General features: G+C 40.5%; 1 non-coding gene across 1 annotated transcript; it reads left to right on the top strand.

Annotated features, from left to right (window-relative positions):
- Window positions 1-3,681: 3,681 nt before the first annotated feature.
- LOC143656598 (U6 spliceosomal RNA) lies at window positions 3,682-3,787 on the top strand. Its single transcript, XR_013162515.1, has one exon. It is a non-coding gene; the product is annotated as a U6 spliceosomal RNA (small nuclear RNA).
- The last annotated feature ends 8,044 nt before the right edge of the window (window positions 3,788-11,831 follow it).

The following is an 11,831-nucleotide window of genomic DNA, read 5'->3' as shown; positions in this document are numbered from 1 at the left end:
ACAGCCAACCCAATTACAAAATAGGCAAAAGACTTGAACAGACACTTCTCAGAAAAGGAAATACAAGTGGCCAAAAGGCATTTAAGAAATGCTCAACTTCCCTGGCAATTAGAGAAATGCAAATCAAAACCACAAGGAGATATCATCTCACACCCACCAGAATGGCCATTATCAATAAAACAGAAAATGACAAGTGCTGGGTGGATGTGGAGAAAGAGGCACACTTATCTACTGTTGGTGGGAATGTCAATTGGTACAACTGCTGTGGAAGGTAGTTTGGCGGATCCTCAAAAAGTTAAATATAGAATTGCCATATGACTGGCAATACCATTGCTAGGTATCTACTCAGAGGACATGAGGGCAAGGACACAAATGGACATTTGCACACCACTGTTTATAGCAGCATTATTTATAATTGCGAAGAGATGGAAACAGCCAAAATGTTCATCAACAGACGAGTGGCTAAACAAACTGTGGTATATGCATACAATGGAATATTATGCAGCTGTAAGACAGAATAAAGTTATGAAGTATGTAACAACATGGATGGACCTTAAGAACATTATGCTGAGTGAGATTAACCAGAAACAAAAAGATAAATACTATATGGTCTCACTGATATGAACTGACATTAGTGAATAAACTTGGAATATTTCATTGGTAACAGACACCATCAGGAGATAGAAATAGGGTAAGATATTAGGTAATTGGAGCTGAAGGGATACAGATTGTGCAACAGGACTGAATATAAAAACTCAGAAATGGACAGCACAATACTACCTAACTGTAAAACATTATGTTAAAACACCGAATGAAGCTGAATGTGAGAATGATAGAGGGAGGAGGGCTGGGGGCACAAATGAAATCCGAAAGATAGATGATTTAAAAAAAAAAAGGTATGTCTACGATTAGGTGCTTCACATCGCCATGGAAAGTAATCTAATCAAAGGTCACATGCACAACTGAGTGGGTCAATCTCCATGAAAACAATCTAACAAAAGGATTCCATCCTACAATGCCGAAACAGGATTAAAGGACATGTGTTTTTCTGGGATACTCAACAATTTCAAACTAGTATAGGCACATTGTACTTTACTAGACCACAGGCCTTCCCTGTTCGGTTTTTGCTATTTTTAAAGAATCTCCATTCATGTGTGTGTGTGTAGCTCTATGCAATTTTATCCCATAATAAGATTTCTGTATCTATGTAGATAGAGGTATGTTCCATTTCCACAGAAGAACTACTTTGAGCTACCTCTGTGCTCGCATTTGGGACTGTTGGCTTCCAGATCCCCACTAGGTCTCTATCTTATCTGTTGACAACCACTAAACTGTTTTCCATCTCTATAGTTTTCTCGTTTCAAGAATGTTATAGAAATAGTAGTATGTAACCTACTGAAATTGACTTTCTTCACTAAACGTATTGCCCTTGGATTGTGCTTTTGATGTCATGTCTAGGAGCTCTTCAGCTAACCCTAGGTCTTGAAGTTTCCCCTAAAAACTTATAGTGTTGTAATTTTCAGTTAAATGTATGATCCATTCTGAACTAATTTTTTTTAATGTGGTGTGAGTTTAGGCTAAGTTTCTTTTTTTGCCTGTTGATGTCCTTAGTTTTGCTTGATCAGCTTTCAGCGCTCAGTCACTTTGGTTGGACAGGGATTTTATTGTCTCCTTACACACTCTGTGTGGCTGAGGGCAAGACCTTTTTTTTGGAACTAGTAGTTTGGGGTCAGGCTGCATGCATGTTTGGTAATCACTCCTACCTATAGGTCTGTCCTCCCCACTGCTGCATGTGAAATGTTTTCAGGCTCCTTTGCTTGTCTTTGCCTCCCCTGGCAAGAGAAATGTGCTTCTCTTATCAGATTGCCATGCTAAAAGCACAAATCATTCCACAGAGTGAGCATCTTTTCAGTACTTAAAGCTGCTTGCTTTTCTTTCCTCCTTATCACGACTAAAATTGTAGCTACAGGCAGGCAGCCTGACCATTCCGGCCCAGACAATGCCCACTTAGAGAGATGGGTCCTTGCTTGTTTCTGTGTTCACTCTAGCCTTCAGGCCATTTTATGACTAGAAATGGGCTCAAAGCTTACCCTCCCATTTTAACGCTTTTTATCACTTGGGTGGTAGAGTAAGCAAAGGCTCAAGTCATGAAGAGCTCTGGGGCAGGTAGTGGTCCCTAGTGTACAGAAGAGGCTAAATTTTGAATAAACAATTTGAGTAAGTTTTGCAAGGCTCTTTGTTTATTTCAAGGTAATTAAAATGTTCTAGGTTTGGAGAAGAAAAAAAATTCTTTGGGAATTACTCATTTGGTGTTTTTAAAAATTAGGGTTTGGCATCTCTTTCTAGGAGTGAGTAATTTGATTTGTGGTGATTGTGTGCAGAAGACACGCCAATCAAAGTCATCCAAACCCCACAGTCATAAACGTGTCTGGGGAGAACTAAAGAATGTCGCGTTGTAAACTGGGGCTCAGCAGATGCTAGCCCAGAAATCTCACACTGAAGGCTTGGGATCTAAATTAGGACACTAAGGAATTGGATCAATGTGTGTGTGTGTGTGTGTGTGTGTGTGTGTGTGTGCATGTGTAAATGAGAGAGGGGTGGGTGCAGAAAGGGAGAGTGGGAGGGAAGATGAAAGGGAGGGAGGGGAAGAGAGAAGGAGAGAGGTAGAAACAGAATACTCTCGAGAGTTCTGTGAAAATCAGGGAACTGAACTAGGTAAGAGAAAAAAATTGCCTGATTGTCATCAAAGCACAAATACAAGACATAAAATAAAGCTCATTTGCCATGTGCAGTATAGAATGTAAAAATATCCAAAGGCATGGCCCCTGCTCTAAGCAAGAGGAATGGGGCATGGAGGGAAGTGGTTGATTGGCATTGTGTGATATGGTAGTGCAGGATTAAAGAGCAGCACATGGCAGGATCAACCCAGATCAACTCACATTCATTTAGATCAACTCACATTTCCAGTTAGACTCTGAGACCTTGTTTATGGAATCTTGGCTGTTCATTGTATACAGCTGCGGCGAATGTCATCTCAATGCAGTAGAGTTGTCCGAAGAACCTCAAAGTAATTTGGAGAGACTTCTAGATGTTCATCTTTCTAATTTATTTCATCTCAAATTGTAGGCCAAGTAATAAATAAATTTGTATGACTGAATACAAGAGTAACACTTATATTAGGGTAGAACTTTTACAGCTCACAAGTTGCTTTCACTTATATTATTCTGTTTTATCTTTAAGACAAGTGTCTGTTGGGGAGATATCATTTTTCAGACAAGGACACTAAAGCACAGAGAGGTTAAATTACTTTCTCAAAGCCACAGAGCAAGAAAAGTGGCCAAGTGGGGCTTAAATTCAAGTTCATTAATCTTCCGCTATAACATGGATTCAATTTCTTGCCATATGAAATGGTATTTGTGCTATGAGTCTGCATTTTGTTTAATTTCCTAGTACAGCTAAGTTAACAAAAACTGCTGGAGTCCAGATTTACAGACAAATTAACCATATCCAAATTCTCTGCTGGAAGTTGATGGAGGCCCATAATAGATGTTTTTCTTAGTCATAACTTTCTTAGGAGATCAATAAGAATGCATTTTGGGAGAATTTTCTTTTCAGTTTTTTGGGTTGAATAAATAACTTTAAGATGTGGTGATGTTGTATGTTAAAAATCATTGCTGTGTTGTGCTCGCTTCGGCAGCACATACACTAAAATTGGAATGATTCAGAGAAGGTTAGCATGGCCCTGCACAAGGATGACGTACAAATTCGTGAAGCATTCCATATTTTTTAAAATAAAGTATTGCTGTGTTAATCATTAAACTTAGCAGAATTTAGGGAGGCTTCTTCTCAGTTCCACTTAAAATGGTTTCTTGTTAACTTTGTGAGAATCCTTTTGACTCATCAAACTTCACTCAACGGGAGCAGGATGACCACTTGCCTCAGCAAACAGAACCATCCAGTCTGCTCTGGTTTGTCTCTGGCTTGTGGGTAGACTTAGAGGGAACGTGGCTGAGAGCATCATGCAAGAAGAATACATTTTTTTCTACGTCAGGAAGGTTAGATTGGGAATTAGAGAGAGCCTCATTCCATTTTAAACTTTCCAGCTTCATAATCTCAGATTTTCAGTTTGAGACTCAGAAATAGACTCAGAAACAGTTACCGGGGAGCAGAGGAAGTTTAAGGCAGACATAGCCACTTCCAATTTGGGTCTACCTTACATGTCTTGAAGATGGAAATAATAGATGAAAAGCTGTTTAGGTGATTTAAAAATAGTGATAGCTTCTTGTTTGGCATTGTGAATTAAATTCCCCACATACTTATCACATGGGACGTTGTTTAAATAGAAGGACAGTTGAGTTTCCCACTAATTCATGTGGCTAATTCTGGATGAATGGGTGTGCTGCTTTGAAAGGATTATGTACCCTAGAAAAGCCATGTTTTAATACTGATCCATCTTGTGGAGGCAGCTGTTTCTTTTAACCCCTATTCAGTACCATAGGTTAGAAGCTTGAGCAGATTATCTCCACGGAAGTGACACACCCAATTGTAAATATTAACCTTTGATTAGAGGGAGATGTGATTCTATTTGTTCCAGGTGGGTCATGATTCATTTACTGGAATCTTTTAAAAGGGGAAACATTTGGGAAAAAGCTCAGAGCCATGAGAGCCCAAGCAGCCAGAGACCTTTGGAGATGAAGGAGGAAAACATCCCTGGGGAGCTTCATGAAACAAGAAGCCTAGAGAGAGCTAGCAGTTATCACTATGTTCGCGATGTATCTTTCCAGTTGAGAGAGAACCTTGAATGTCATTGGCCTTCTTGAACCAAAGTCTCTTTCCCTGGATGCCTTAGACTGGATATTTCTATAGCCTTGCATTAATATTGGATATTTTCACAGCCTTGGGATTGTAAACTTGCAATTTAATAAATTCCCCATTTTTAAAGCCTTTTTCTTTCTGGTATACCGCATTCCGGCAGCCTGTAAACTAGAAACATGGGTCTCAAAGAAGCAGCCTTACCTATTCGAATTTCCTATGAGTAAAGCTGAGACAGAGCCATCTCAAACCCTGGCATTCAAGTCTCATATAATCATTATACCTGCTGTTAGAGATGACTTAGAAGATAAAATTTCAGAAGGCTGGCAAATAGGTTCCAGATATCTGAGGAAACTACGTCCCTCTTCTCAAGAGGGATGTGTGAATGCTAAGGCATCGTAGGCCTGTCTTGCCAGAAATCTGTATCAGGAGAAATAAGTTCATGCTTTTCAGTTCAATAAAAATGAATTCAATATCCATTATATATCTGGAGCTCTGCTAGGTGATTTGAAATTTCATTATCTTTTTGATGTTTGAAACATTATTATTGCCCCCATTTCACAGAGCGAGGACAAGGAGGCTCAAAGATGTGTCTAAGTAAGAGCGTATCTGTGACAGGGGCAAGACTCTGATCTGTCCTGCAGATGCAAAGCCGGTGCACACTCTGTTACTTCTGCAGTAACACGAATCTGGGGAGCTCACATCATCTGGGCGCTAAGTCACTAGAGAAACTTTGCTTCCCCCAATATTATTTTCCTAGAAGACTGGAGAAAAGGTATCCCAAGAACCTAAACATAATGGCTTTCTAGGAAGGCAGAATGCAAGATCAGGAGAGAGGTTTTAACTCTTTACCTTTAATACCAGGGAGGAATTTGAGTCATTACAAAGTATGATCTAAAATGATCTCCTAATCATTTTAGGAGTACTTCTAGGGAAAGAAATGGAATTCATGGGTTATATTACTAGTTGGTCCAAGTGCAAAACTGAATGGAGAGACGTTATACTAAGCTGTATGGAGTTAGTGAGTGATTAGAAAAAGGAGCCAAAAAATGGGGAAAAAAAGAACAAACTCTGGTAGAAGAATACAAGATACAACAAGGTAATAATAATATACTTCTTGCCTCAGTTATGAACTATATTTAACTAGTCATAATAGTAATTGTGATAAAGCTCTGCTGGCAAGATGGGGAAAGGGAGCAATGGAGGTTGGGAGATGATGTTTGGGTTCTTGACAGCACATTCATCCAAAGTTCCTGGACTGTGAGCATGGCTTCTGGGTACAATTTTACCTCAAAAGAGCAAACAGCTCAGTTCCCAGTTGGCTCCGGAGACCTACTCTGTTTTGATTTTTTTTTTTTGTATGCTGTATGGGGTCACATTTCATTCTTTTTCCATGTGAGTATCCCATTATTGCAGCACCACTTGTTGAATTTTTTGTTTGTTTTGTTTTTGTTGGTTTCTTTATTTTGTTTTTGTTTGGGAGTACATGAGCTCGGAATCGAACCTGGATCTCCTGCATGGCAGGTGAAAATTCTACCACTGAACTACCCTTGTACCCCCATTTTTAAATTTTTAATAGTTGGTATCATTCAATCCTTAAAAAAGGACCTATGATTTTTTTTTTTTTTTTTTGCACAAGCAGGCACCAGGAATCGAACCCATGTATCTGGCATGGCAGGCGAGAACTCTGCCTGTTGAGCCACTGTGTCTGGTCAGGACCTATGATTTTAATCTGTGTTCTGAAAGTAGAAAAATGTCTCTAACATGATTCTTCCACGGTATCAATTCAAAACTAACAAAAGATATCTTATTATAAGTTTTTTTATTTGTTTGTATATAAAAGAATGCCGCAATTCTTTGTTAGTTATTGAAATGGGTAAACCTCCATTTTACAAATGTGCTGGTTGTGATCAGTTTATCTATTTTCTAGGTGGAAATTTGAATCATGAAGCTTTGAGCTGCAGAACAAGTAGCCTCTAATGTAAGCATGTTATGTTCCCTCTCTGTGTCTCAGTTTTCTCAGCTGTGGAATGGAAATGCTGAGTTCAAAACTCTTTGCAATTCCTTCCAGCACCAAAATTTATGGTGACAGAAACGGAGAATCACCCCCTACATTTCTGAGGGCCTGGATCCTGCCCTTAGTCCTGACAGGGGTCTCCTGTCCCCCAGGAATACCACACACAAGTTCAGTGCTTGGCCTTTTTCTGTAGGAAATACACTCCAGCCCTGCTTCCCAGCCAGAGTGAGGACAGGCCTCCAAGCAGCAGGGGTCTAAAGAGGTTGCAGCTGGGCTTCTTCCACAGCTGTGAGTGTTGTGTGAGGGGTGCTTGCATTCTAGCAGGCCGACTTCCAGCAGCACTTTTCTGGGGGAATATTCTTCATTGTTATCAGGAAAAGGAGCTGATGATATTGTTTTGGGTTCATACTTGGCTCTCCATCTGGGCAAGCGAGCAATCCAACTCACAGCAAGCATGTCGGCAGAAAATGACCTATGAAAAGAGTTTCTTGGAGCTTGACGTAAACAGAACAAATGGCTAAAGGCGAATCTTTTCAGAATTACGTTTGTTGAAACTGTGGTTGGCGGCTCCTTCTGGGAATGTTTCTGCTTACCATGCCAAGGCCTGGAGGTTTCCGAGCCGGGCTTCATAACTGCCTGCAACCCACCAGAGGCTCCAAGCAGTATGGTCAGTCAGTAACTGGGACTCTGGTTCTGTGTGGCCCTAAACCCTCTAACTTCTCATAATTTGAACCTGAGGCCAATGCTGGTACTGATTCAAAACTGTTACTCTGGAGGGAAATTCTCACTCTGGCCTGACTTAAGATCATAAAGGGCTAGCCGAGGTCTTAGCTGTTGTGATATCGCCTTGCTTTAAATGCTTAAGTGGTGGGTGGTATTTTGGTCTTCGGAGTCATTGGTGGTGGGAGAAGACATGTGTAAATACGTTTGGAGAATATGTATGGGACATACATCTAGAAATGTCTAGAACCAACCATCCTGGCTGAATACTTTGAAATAAAGCCTCTGCTTGATTTTCTCTTTCATCTTAAACAACCATCTCCATTTTTACCGTCTCATCTTCTCTGTGCTTCACCCAACCAGGACTATTTCCTTTCTCCAAATGCTCCTGGCATTTTCCCATATTCTACCTACCTACCACATTCCAGGAAACCTCTGTACCAGTTATCACTGACTTCTGATTCCCACTAAATAGTAACTCTTCAAGGCGTTTCTAAAACCAACCCTTGCTCTACTCAGGAGCTGACGTTCTTTCCTCTATTTGCTTTTGTGTTGCCTTCAATTTTAGTGCTCCTGGTGGTTGGAACTTGTGTTAGGCAAATATGCTCATCTTTCCACTTTCCCTTCAACCCCTATACTGGTATATATCAGTTCCTCAAAAAGACCACACAATTTTGACCCCAGGTCCTTTCTTTGCATGTTCCCCCTGCCCAGGATGCTGCATCCCCTTACCATTTCTGTTGCAACCTTTTTACCTTAGGTAATGGCTACGCATCCTTCAAGTGTCAGCTTTATCAGGGAGGCCTTTGCCGAACCCCCAGAATATGTCATGTCCACCTGTTATGTGCTCTCATAGGACCTGTATTTCCCTTCATAACATTTTATCACCATTTTAATGAATTACTTAATTCTATTCCTATCTGCTTGATGGCTAGCTCCCAAGCTAGAATAAAAGCTTTATGAAGATAGGGCCTATAAAGATAGCAACTGAATCCCTATTTCTCAGCTTGGTGTTTTAACATGTAGTAAATGGTCATTAAATATTTACTGAATTAATGCATGTGTGAACTGTGTTTTTCCTCCTTGAATCTGAGTGCCTTTGCAGCAGGTGACTGACTTCAGCTTCCTGGGCCAGGGCTGAGGGTTCTGGGTGAATCTAGGATTCTTATAGCCAGAGGTGTATGTGGGAGAAGCTGGAGGCAAAGGAGAATCAATGTATAAGATCAAAAGAGAGCTTCGGGATGTAAAGGAAAAGTACAAAATGCAAAATATCCAGTTTGCAGAGCTAGGTGGCACATAGAAAAATCTAGATCTCTATGAAAAGATTTGAAATTAAGTCAAGCAAACAAAGAAAGTGGGTTCCAGAGAGTCCCAGAGGGGCAAACATGGCAATGTGGAGCCTTCATGGAGCTTCCATTGCTGAGTTTAGGGGCAGAAGTGTTGGGATGCTGAAGCTCCTGGGGCACCAGGGATCGTGTTTAATTAGTCTTTCTATCCATAGAATCTCTCACAGTAGCACATGAGAAGAGATATAATAAAATTTTTAAATTAAATTGAACATGTGATTTATGATAATAGCAGAGGATGGGATAGGTATTATTAGCATGTAGCAACTTCCTCCTTGGTCCATAGGTAAGGTTTGTCTGGAATGTTGGTTGCCTTTAGCCTCACTTGCCTCAAAAACTTTGTAGCATCCCTAAAGGGCTATTTCAGCACCTTTTTACCCCCAGATAGTAACAATGCAGGGGGGATTGAAAGAGCATTGAGGATGAGAAAATGGACTTGCCAAATGCCCAGTTTTTATCTAAGCAGCAGGAGAGCTAGGGAAAGAGGAAGTAAAGGAATGCTTATATCCTTCTGGCAACCTCTGGCATGGCTAACAGAGTCTTTTCGTTGTAACACCCTCTTCTTCCTCCCCACCCCATCACCTTACTGAATTTGGGTTTTTGCAGGGGTGGTCCTCTCTGAAGGACCTCTTTATAGCCTCTGATAGGTTTTACTTCCTTCCCTTTGGTTCCATTTGCTTATATGGACTTGGGCTTAGTTGCCAAAATCTGAGGATAGAAAGAACATGTCCCTTCTGATACTGGGAGAGTGAAAGGGAATTGAAAACTTCTTAAAGGAGGGGGTTGTCATTCTTTGGTCAACCCCTGTTGTATTAGGATGAAGGGTCCACCTAGATCTACCTAGGAGCTGTGAATTGACCTTACTTGTAGGTACGATCTTCGTAGGTGTACTTAAGTTAAAATGAGGTCATACTGGATAAGATAAGCCCTAATTTCAGTATGGCCAGTATTCTTTTTTGAACACAGAGACACAGAATAAGGGAAGAATGCCATGTGAAGAAGGAGGCAGAGATTGGAATGACAGGTCTACAACCCAAAGTATACCGAGAATAGCACGTGATGATGAGTTGCTAGGAAGTGGCAAGGAAACAAGTCTTCTCTAGACTGTTAAAGGGAGCACGGCCCTACTAGTGCTTTGATTCCAGACTTCAATCTTCCAGAATGGTGAGAGAATACAATTTATATTCTTTGAAGCCATCCAATTTGTGGTAATGTGTTATAGCACCCTAGGAAACTAATACACTCTCTCTCTAATTGGAAATGCTGCCACTGCCAGTTGCAGAAGAAGGACCTTCTGAATGCGAGGGAGAAGGAGAGCATTTCATGCAATAGGATAGTGGGAATAAGTATGTGAAAATAGGAATTAGCATGGAGAGCTATAGGACCATGAGGAAGTGAACCTGAGGATAACAGAGGAAGCAGGTGGTGAAGAAGTGAGAAATGGGATTAAATAGAAATATTGTGGCCAGATGGTGAAGGATCCTGTAAATTATGCAAAAATAAAGAGATTTGATGCAATGATATAGGGAGACATGAAAATGTTCAAGAATTAAACAAATATTCTTGTGTGGTATTATATTTCAGGCACAGGCATAGGATCTAAGGACACAATGGTATTTGAAATCAATATGGTTTTGCCCTTAGAGAGTGTATAACCTAGAAAGGAAAACAGTTAAGTAATAGACAATTACAATGCATGCATATGTGAAATTTATATATTCACATTACTCTAAATACATGGGTGAATAGAAGGGGCAGAGATCAGAATGGTGGAGGCCTGATATGAAGCTTACTGAATACAGAAATTAGGGAGGACTTTGATGTGTGATAGTGGGAATGGAAAGGAATGAGTAGAGAGAAGATATGTGTCTAAGTAGGGATAATGCCTGCAACACAGTTTTACACTAGTTTGCATTCAATATAATATTTGAATGAATGAGTGCACAGTTGTGTGACTCTGGATTTCTAAGAGAATGAGATATCAGTGACACAGCAAAGAAGTTGGGTAAGAGAAAGGTGGGTTGTAAGAAGGGACTATGAAAGGAATAGGAGAGGAAGGTGTTGAATTTGGTTTAAGAAGACATATTGATCTTCTTAAAGGAAGAAAAGTTTATTTTCTCTGGAACCTAAATTTTCTGTAGCACATAATCTAACTCAACCTGTCTAGATAGCTCATTTAAACAATCGAAACAGGGAGCCCAGAATAAGAATGAGGGCCTTTAATCCTGTATAGCTTAATGTAATGTCTGGATACATCCTAGAATTTATTAAGCAGTAACCAAAAAGTATTGGCAAAGTCCCTTGAAGGATGGGAATAAAAATATGGAGCTAGTAAAGTTTAACACTGGGGAAACCCCTGATACTGTGTCAAACATTAGGGACACCCAAATCAATAGGCTAAGACCTTCATCTTGAGGCTTGCTCTTGTGAAACGTATGTATGTAATGGAGAAGCTGAGCCTTCCTATAGGTATGCCTAAGAGTTACTTCTGAAGGACCTCTTTTGTTGCTCAAACATGGCCTCACTCGCTCTAAGCCCAACTCTGCAAGTGAAATCATTGCCCTCCCCTCTACGTGGAACATGACATTCAGGGGTGAAAGTCTCCCTAGCAGTATGGGAGATGACTCCTGTGGGGTCAAAAATACTATCCTGACCAAAGGGGGAAAAGAAGTGTAAAAAATAAGGTATTAATGGCTGAGAGAGTTCCAATAGAGTCAAGAGACTACTCTGGAAGTCACTCTTGTGTAAGCTTCAGTTAGACATTGCTACCTATCATAACTTGCCAACCCCTAACCAAAACCATTCCTAACAATCTAAAGAACACCTAGGGCAATATATAAGATTCTACGAAGGTTCCATGCACTAGGGTAAGTTTCCCAGAAACCTACAACCTCCAGAAGGGTCCCTGGACTAGAGAAGCCCTGAAACGTAGAGGG

Source organism: Tamandua tetradactyla, chromosome 14 (genome assembly GCF_023851605.1).
Source record: "Tamandua tetradactyla isolate mTamTet1 chromosome 14, mTamTet1.pri, whole genome shotgun sequence".
NCBI lineage: Eukaryota > Metazoa > Chordata > Mammalia > Pilosa > Myrmecophagidae > Tamandua > Tamandua tetradactyla.
Note: the sequence above shows the minus strand (reverse complement) of the source record. Positions and strands in the feature narration are given on the sequence as shown.